Source organism: Perognathus longimembris, chromosome 9, assembly GCF_023159225.1.
Source record: "Perognathus longimembris pacificus isolate PPM17 chromosome 9, ASM2315922v1, whole genome shotgun sequence".
Lineage (NCBI taxonomy): Eukaryota > Metazoa > Chordata > Mammalia > Rodentia > Heteromyidae > Perognathus > Perognathus longimembris.
The window spans coordinates 50,959,519-50,965,847 of NC_063169.1; positions in this window are offsets into that span (position 1 = coordinate 50,959,519).

A 6,329-nucleotide genomic window follows, 5' to 3' on the forward strand; every position below is an offset into this window, starting at 1 on the left:
ACTATGTGCAAGTAAACATTGCTTTTTTCAGGATTAAGTTGTTTCTACTATAAGGTGGTTAGACAGGAGACCATGTTTTCCATTAAGTGCACTTACTATTTACATAGGGAAATTTGGACATGAAATTCAAGAAAACCAATTTGAAGTGTCTATAATGAAAGGTATACAATAATTTATTAAATGGTACAGATTCAATCCCCTCTCCTTGCAATTATAGCTTTGAAATTAGAGTTGTTTGCTTATTGGCTCCTCCACATATAAGCCATATAACAGCGGGCAAGTCACTCAGTGGCTCTGGGCCTGTTTCCTTCTGTATATGCTAAGAGTGGTACAGCTCACACATTTGATTTGCAGATTAGAGATCACTTCTGAGAAGTATAACATTCTATGAAGTCCATGACTTTAACAAACTATATTCAGATTTCAAAATGACTGATTTCCAAATAGACTTTTTTTTGTTTCATAAACTGTTTGTTCATTTGGAAGTGCCTGTCTGGATATTTATGGTTCTTTGGCATTGTTCTTACCTCCACCATCATGAAGTAAAAGGGTTTATTTCATAGAATTATGTCACCTCTCTTAATTTGCTTTGTTGAAAAAAAGTCTTCCATTTAATCTATAATATTGAGCTGGGTGATCTCTATGAAATTGTCAGTTCTGTAACTTAAAAAAATCCAAATAATAATTATTTGTCATTTTCTATGTTTCCTCTTAAGTTTTAGTTTCTAGCCCTGGATGATATAAGGTTGGTACATCTGCAGCCACACCTGTTGTTGTTTTTTAAAAGCCAGATTTGCAATGTGAGCTTACATTGTGGAATTTATTAAAGAAAATCTTTGATTTACTGGACAAATTTATTTCAGTAGGAAGCAGAGGCGGTCTCAAAACATACTCTATGTGCAGACCTAGTTTTCAGAGCCTTAAAATGTGAATGCAATCTAAATCATTGCTGAAAATGAAAACTGACAGTCCATCATTCTCACAGAGGAGAAAAGAATTCGTTCATGCCCTCTATAACTCAACAAATAATCCTAACATCACCATTGCTATGAAACAATGGTGTTTTACCTCTATAAGCCACAGGCTCATCTGAATGCCTTCTTGTGGTTTTGCAAATGGAGAAGAGTAACTTTCTAAGAGTGCCAATATTAGGTTTCAGAACTAACAATTATTGTTCCATTATGCCCATTGTCACAGGTCAGAAAATAATGTCAAGTTTATGTAACCTATTAAAAATGATTCTAAGTTATATATTCTCCTATTAGTAATTTCTATTTTTAAAGAACTGCAAACATTTTTGGTCTAAAAGCAAATTTCACACAGAGATTTGTGTTAATTTCTACTATTGAAGTAGTTAAAATAAATAACAATAGTTCATAAATAATTTTATAATTTGAACTAGTATTTCATCAAAAAAGAATAAATAGCATATGAAGTTTAAAAGAAAGCTTAAGTGAAGTTTTGATATTTATTAAGTTCTTTGACATATTTTGGTTTCTGCTTAGTTCTCTAATATCTAAAAAAAATCCTAAAAAATACTTAAAGTTTATAATAACAAAGACCACTTGGTGGGGTTAACAAGTAGAGTATATTCAACTGGACACTCAAAATTAAGATGAACAGGGGGAAAACATTCTATAAATCTCCTCATAAAGTATGTGAATTAAGTTGTGTTTTGTGACATCAAAAAATGAAAAGTATTATGTGGTTTATAGATGACTGATATCAACCCAACCAACTCACAGTTCATAGATAAGCCTTATAAAATAGCAAGGGACAGCATCTTAAAAGAATAATATCTTCTGAAAAACAACTGGGTACAGGAAAAAATTTTTTAGTGACAGTAAATGCCTGCTCATTAACAGGAAAAGTAATTTCTATTTCAGGGGAAAGGGACAGAGAAGCAATAAGAATTTTTTTTAAAAACATCTTTACTTTCATTAGCTGTAAGCCATAGTTTTATTGGAAACCCAAAAGGTCTCTACTGAAGGTTAGTATCACAGACTATGTAGGAGATGGGAATGGATCAAAAGGAAGTGATAAAATGCATCGTCTGTTAAGGCTGCTTTTACTTTGTGTTGACTAAGAGGAATATCTAGGAAAACACATCTTACTCAGAGCATGGCCTGACAAGGATGTGAATATTTCAAGTCTCTCCTGCTTTCAGTCTCCATACCCCAGCATTAAAATCCAAGTCTTCAGGCTCTAGTTCAATTGAACCTATGTCTGCCCCATCCTTCTCTGATAATAGCACTGGATACTTCAGATCTATTTGGTCAACAGGAAAGTGTATGGTGTCAGCTGCTTATAATCCTTGCTAATCAAAGTACAGCCCATGCACTAGACATTTTGCCACTTTCTGATCAATGGGATATTTGTTGTCTCCATTTTCAATAGAACAGAGGGAAAATAAGACAATATGCTTTTTTCTAAGAAAAAATGATGTTTTAAGTCATACCAGAGACTAAGAAATGAAAAATCTCAGCTCACACCAGAAGATGCAACTTAACAAGATACCTTGCTCTTTGTGTGCTCCTTGAACTTTAGAACTGTTTTGAACTTTAGAACTTTAGAACTAGAGAAACTGCACTGTTAAGTGTGAGAGAAGAGCTTTGAGAAGGAAAAAGTATCAGAATATCTTGAGTAAACATTGTCTGAGAGGGAAAACATGCCAAAGGTGAAACCATTTGGCAATGATTTAAGTAATATACAAAAGTCATTTTTATTATTAAGAGATATTGTCAGAAATGAAAAACATATTTAGCATTACTGAAATAAGTGAGTGCCTAACATTTATTAATCATGTCTTGTGTAGCTTCAGATTTTGCAAAAATATTTTACATGCTCCTACCCAGGAACTTACAAATCTTATCAAAATTTTTGATAGAAAATTAAGGATCATTCATGATATAATAACAATTATTTTCTAGTTAAGAATAAAACCCCTATCTTCTCTATTGCCACCTATTTGTAATAAGTTGTGATTCTCCATCAAGTTTAATTATCAAGTTTAATTTTTTGATGAGAATAAATCAAGCATAATAACAAAAGGACAACACATTTTTAATTCCTTTTATTAATCCATTACCTTTCATTTCCTGGGAAATTAGTTGTAAATTGTTGAGCCTCCTCTGGTGGCTTGGCTGATGTGACACAGAATGTTCTGGGAAGTTCAATGCAGATTAAGATACCGATCATAGAGGTTTGTATCTACTCTCAAGAGATCTCCAGTGAAGGCCTCAGATCCAGAAACTCTGGAGGTACTAACTTCAGAGCCCCAGTGGAATTGTTCTTGAACTTTCTTTCCTGGGGGAGGGGTGAAATATCCTGTAATTTTTATGTCCCAGGGATGTTAACTCTTAGATTATTTTAAGGTGTTCTTTTTCCAAATGAAGGACAAGTATTTCCTATCAAATTTCACGGTCATATGAACACATAAGGTGATGCTAAGTGAAATGAACTCCACATTATGGAAACAAGTGGTATATCATTATTGTAATTATTTTCAACATTCCATGTGAAATAGGACCCTTTTTTCTCTTTTTTTTCCATCTCATATTCCCTTCCCGTGGTTTTACCCCTGCTATCACTGTATCTGATCTTAGTACCCTGGATACTGTATATACGTGTATTAGAACTAGGGAAGGGAAAAGGAATATCAAAATTGGGAGACAAAGGATAAAAAGACAATCAATTCCAAAAGCAATACTTACAAAACCATTTGATGTAAACAACTGTGCAACTCATGGGGGCGGGGTGGGAGAAGGAAAGGGGGAGTACTGGGGGAAAAATGAGGGAGGAGGTAACAAGTTGGATAAGAAATGTACTCACTGCCTTACACATGAAACTGTAACCCCTCTGTACTTCACTTTGACAATAAAGAAAAAAATTAAAAAAAATTCATGGTCATTTTTTGTCTCATTCTGAGAAGATAAGGTTCTGAAACTTCCATACATTAAAAATGCAGCCATGTATGACTCATATTCGAGATAGTAATAATTATCTAAATAATAAAAAGGTTTCTGTTTGTACTTGAATGAAAAGATACTGGAATAAAAGAGAAATATTTATTTTAACTTCAGTGAGATATACTGGCATGACTCAGACCCTTAGTTTATGAAAAGGGAGAGAGGAATGGAAGAAGAGAGGTAGGGAGAGGTGGAAGGCGGGAGGGAACAACACAAACAAATTAAAGTGTAACAAAACTTAAAAAGTAAAAAAAAGTTATAAAAATAGAGCATACTCTAAGAATTTAAGAAAGCCTGGGTATAGTCTTGTAAAACTCACCAGTTGAATTTATATGTAAAATATAAATAGGTCACAGGAATAAAGAATGAAAAGAAGGAAGGAATGAAAGAAAGAAATACTGGTTATAAGCTAGGTTCCATAAATTTAATCAGAGGTTTATTTATCTCTAAACTACTGGAGTTTCCTTAATAAATATGTAGACTCAACTGATTAAAAAAAAAAAGGTAGGTGGAGAGAGGATGGGTGGGTGAAATACAGTCATAATATTAAATGTACCTATGTGGAAATAGAACCAGATAACTTGAGATGACAGGTTGGATTAGGAGAGATGGGGGAGAGAATGATAGAAGGTGTAGCACTGGTTAAGAAGCATTATACTTATTTGAGTGTGTGGTTGGGGTTGGGAAAGATGAAAGAAAGGGAGACATTGTTCAAGAAGCACTGTACTTATAAGCTGACATATTGAATTGAAACCCCCTTGTACAACTACTTAAATATAATAGTATTATTTTAAAATGATAAAAGGCCAACTTTTTATTTTGTCTATAAGCGCCAGCAAAAGCAAAATTAATTTCACAAACATTATCACTGTATAAAGAGGTCAATCACAAACTCCTTTCCCACAAATGACAACAGGCAATCTCCCACCAAGATATTTAGTTTTATTTTCTCAAGCTACATTTGACAACACAGAAATCATCCAACTTTACAAGTCAGTGCCTCGTGTGAAACATTTGCCCGCAAAAAATGTTTGCAGCCCACCAGGCACTAATGAGTGTCAACATAAACTTTAAATGTTTGTTTAATAACAAGTGGAATGTTTATGGTACCCAGAGCATCCCCCAAAACACTTTAAATATTAGTTTTCTTCTTTTTTTTCTCTCATTACTTATGATTCAAGCTTATAGGTATAGATACTAATATCTATGATGGATTTTAAACATAACTTTTCTGTTACCCAATTACTGATTAAATGTCAGCATATCAAATATCAAAATGTGCATGTGCCTAAAAAAGAAAAGAGACCATGAAAGAGAATTCCATTGCCTGTAAAATGAAAAATCCCACTACTGGTATTAGGATAAAATATTAATGAGGGCTGGGAATATGGCCTAGTGGCAAGAGTGCTTGCCTCGTATACACAAAGCCCTGGGTTCAAATCCCCAGCACCACATATATAGAAAACTGCCAGAAGTGGTGCTGTGGCTCAAGTGGCAGAGTGCAAGCCTTGAGCAAAGAGAAGCCAGGGACAGTGCTCAGGCCCTGAGTACAAGGCCCAGGACTGGCAAAAAAAAAAAAAAAAAAAGAATTAATGAACTCAGAGAGACAAATGGTGCATGTTTTCTCTCATATGCAGAAGCTAATTGTAAAATACATGAAAAATTATACAGGATTCAAGGAATTTACACACAGTGAGTCCAAAAAAGTACATTCTTAGGGGAGAAACACAAAGGTACAATGTCTATGTGCCTCTGATCATAAAAAACAATATTCATCAAAATGAACTCCAGGATATGGGAACAATGGAGCTGTTTTCTTTTTCATTTCTGTTCTTGTTTTGTTTGTTCATTTTTATGTCTTTTGTGGGGTAAGAGGAGTACAGGAATGGAAGAACATAGGGTAAACAAATGCAGCAGTGGTACTCAGTAGCAACTATGTTGAAAATGAACTATACAGGTTGTGGGTGGGGACAGAAAGGGAAAACTAGGAGAGAACAAAAGGAAGAAGTGACATTGTCTAAACAGAAATATACTCATTACCTGATTTATGCAAAGGTAAACCCTTTTGTATATAGCCTCTATACTAGGAAAAAAAAGTAAACTGTTAATAAAAGCTTTAATGGAATGCTGTATTGGTTCCACAGTTTTCCAGTTCTTTTATTTTTAAAAATGTTTCACAACAAAATCTACTGAAGGTTTAACTCTCAACTAATAAATTAGTGCTTCCTGACAGAAGATGGGGTTTTGAAATGAATATTTCTGTATTTCCATACCAATAACTTCTCACTGTTCTTTCAAATTCCACTTCATCCGAAGCTGAGGAAGAACAAGTAGAAAATATCATGCAATGTGCATATGGTG